The sequence below is a fragment of the Varroa jacobsoni genome, unplaced genomic scaffold (genome assembly GCF_002532875.2).
Source record: "Varroa jacobsoni isolate VJ856 unplaced genomic scaffold, vjacob_1.0 scaffold_104, whole genome shotgun sequence".
NCBI lineage: Eukaryota > Metazoa > Arthropoda > Arachnida > Mesostigmata > Varroidae > Varroa > Varroa jacobsoni.
Genome location: NW_019213006.1, coordinates 19,561 through 22,878, shown reverse-complemented (window position 1 = coordinate 22,878; position 3,318 = coordinate 19,561). Strand labels below are relative to the sequence as shown.

Below are 3,318 nucleotides of genomic sequence, written 5' to 3'. Positions count from 1 at the left end.
GTACGCTCAGCCATAAAGCCTTGCCGACGAATGGCATTTCGCAGATACAGGATACGAGTTTCAGAATGAGTATATTTCTTACAAAAGCAGAAATATAAAATAAAGGAAGCATATATATCCGGATAGTGTTGACTGATACGCATATTGTAGTTTGTCTCTAGGCTATTAAGGACTTCCATGAAAATCAATGTCTATTAAACAGGCGAAACTTTTCAAGCGTTTTGTACCAACTTACAGCAAAAGCAGTTGCTAACATCTGCTATTTTTTAAATTCCCTCAATTATCTTATTGCATAGAGCAATGGAGATGATCATTTGACCCGTTTGATACTTCCTGACTTTGCATTGTTACATAGTGACTGACATAAGGAAGCGCCCAACTATAAGGAAACAATCAGGCAATTCGGTAAATTCCACCTCTTTTCATGATGTTTTTATTCTACATAGGAAACAGATCTTCTATGTATATTCAACAAGAGAATCATTTGACGCCTAATTTACTTTATCTACCTTTTACCTGTTTGTTTTCATAGCAGTTGCAGCATACATCAAACCGTCGCGGTTCATTTCTTTTCCCTGTTGTGCTAATACGTTTGATACTAATTTCACTCATTGAACTCCACCTCCGTTCAAATTTAGGTAACAGCAATATCATTACCGCTATGGTAGCCGCAACCCCCCACTTCTAATTTCTTTCGTGGATTCGACCGGCAACGGTGCCTGTGTGTAGCCACACCCCAATCGCCATTAAGATTAACTAGCACCAATCGATCTATAATTTTAAGCTAATATAGTAACAAATGGTGGCGACGTTCGTTCAGACTGTTCTCGTGCACACGCTGCTGTTACGGAACACCGTAAAAGGCGAGTGACTGATGACCCGCTTCAATCCAGCCTAACGGTCAATCAAATCTGACTCACCATCCCAAAACAGCTTTTTTTCGTCCTAACTATTCCCTGCTGTACAATGCCTCCGCTAAATCCGTCCGCAGTAAGAATCGCTCGTTCGCTCTGCTTCTTGGCCCAGTTTGACTTTGTCGAATATGGCCAGCCAGCGGTCAGCACAAGCACAACGTTAGAAATAAGGAAAGCTTCTTAGTTTCGATAATTATCAATGTGATTATTGTGTGAAAAAAAAAACACATTATATAGCTTTTTTTTTTTTTTTTTTTGGCAAAAACAAAAATGCCTAATTAGCACTTGTTCTAATGAAATGTTACACGAGCTGAGCAGAGTGTGTTAAGCAAGAAAGTTTTGCATACGATAACTGTGGGGTTATCGAATGACTAAATGATATTTAATAACCATCTGTCACATTGGTGACGAACGCGGTGCATGAACATGATGTAATCTACACGTGGGTCGTGATGATTTAATATGGGGTGCAGTATCAATGACTGCAGGCCTCGTCCTTGTCAACACAATTGGGCCTATAAAATTTTGACATCGAGTTGGAACCCCAGTGAAAAAGGTGTGCCACACTTTTTTATACTGTCCGTCTTTAAAATGTCGCAATGCCACTAAATATCTCCTCTATGTGGACATTTATGGTTTTAAATATATTTTTACTTTGTCTCGAACACAGATGGAGGGGTCGACTGCAACTTTGGTCCACACCTCGGACGGGAGAATGCATGGTGTTCTATCAGAAGAGTGCCACGAAAATTCGAAAAACTTTGAATGAGATGTACCGGTATAGTCAAGTCGTTTGCTAAATAACGGTTTCCGTGTAACCATTCTCAGACATTTTCCCCACAACATTGGCCTTCACTACGCTAAAAAGAAGTACGCAAAGCGTCGTTTGATAGTTCAGTGTCCTGTATGTGAGTTATACGCTGTGCTAATGCCGTTACAATACAATATTGTCAACACCTTTATATATATTGACAACACAAAATAGTGGCGTCTCGATAGCTCAAAGTGAGAAGGCATAGTTCTAGACAAATGCCTATTTTTCTACCTAACCTAAAAAATCACCTACGTCTGCTTTCGATCGTAACCGTAATACTTCATAATAAATTTCGATAATAATAATAATAATAATTCGACGATTAAAGCTAACGGCCTTTATCACAGTACGAACCCTTTTCTATATAGTTTTTCTGTCCGCTGCAGTCCAAACCACTGGACTGGCGTTATGTCAAGCGTTACGCTTTGTCAAAATAAAAACCATTTACTTCATCGAATCACTGACCTCAACGCAATCGCAATGTGGGCTTCCCGCGTAGCTGGAGCTCTTGATCATGCTGCCGTCTTCCGAGTTGATTTTTCGTTTTCTGAGCAGTTTGAGCCACGCAGGACCCGAGTCATTTTGGTGGGGAACGCAAGATCTGAACATATCCAAGCCAGTCAGCGAAGGCACCATCTATAAATACAATAAAGTGATAGCAGATAGTATGATATCGGACAAAGGAGAACGCTAGATTCGGCCTGATTCGACTGACTGAGCCAACCTTAACACATCTCCTTTCATCTCACAGACGTGACATTAAATAGGTGCGTCGAGTTACGGCGTGAAATTATAATTCCATTGTGGTACGTTAAATGGCATCAATGAACAGCTTGCGCTACCTACTTTACCAGGTTCGCATTGTAGCACGATCCTTGCATCGGACGCTAAGAGGAGAAAGGACATAAATGCCTAACCCGTACATATTGATGACCGCTGATCATCATCATCATCATTGCGACCTCAAGACGCCAGATGCGACAATCCACTGATTGTAATAAAGGTAAAAATATTGGTACATTTGCTACTTAAGTGTACGTTCGTCCTAAGAGCACCCATATAAGCAATAACTGAATACACAGGGTACATTCGTACTGAAACAAACCGAGAAAACTGTACAGCAGACTCTTGGGTGATCTTTTGTAGAGCTGCTACACCTACACCTCCTAGAGCACGGGAGTTCTTAAGATGAAAAAATTGCTGAAACTAATGCTCAGATATATGTACTACGCGTCATTATGTTGAATTTGAATTGTTGCAATCGCGCCCAACTAGTCCACCAGTGCTCGTCGCCCATATCGTTTCTGTGAGAATTACAACAAAGTCTTCGGGTGACTGTTTCAAAAATAAGCGTATCAGCCATAAAAATAAGACAATGATAATATGTTACGATGCATATTTTATGCCCATTTGATTTTAAATGTAAAATTTATACTGCCCTGTTTATACTCTCTCTCTCCCTCTCTCTCTCTCTCTCTCTCTCTCTATATATATATATATATATATATATATATATATATATATATATATATATAAACTTCATTGGTTCTAATTTTTTGCATTTTTTCAAATACTGTTATCAAATGTGCA

At 39.5% G+C, this 3,318-nt stretch overlaps 1 long non-coding RNA gene across 1 annotated transcript in view; it reads right to left on the bottom strand.

Annotated features, from left to right (window-relative positions):
* Nucleotides 1-423: 423 nt before the first annotated feature.
* Nucleotides 424-3,318, bottom strand: part of LOC147753918 (uncharacterized) — a 7,084-nt gene continuing 4,189 nt past the window's right edge. Inside the window, exon 2 of the long non-coding RNA XR_015313116.1 lies at nucleotides 424-2,364. This is a non-coding gene — a long non-coding RNA (uncharacterized LOC147753918). The remainder of the gene's footprint in view (nucleotides 2,365-3,318) is intronic.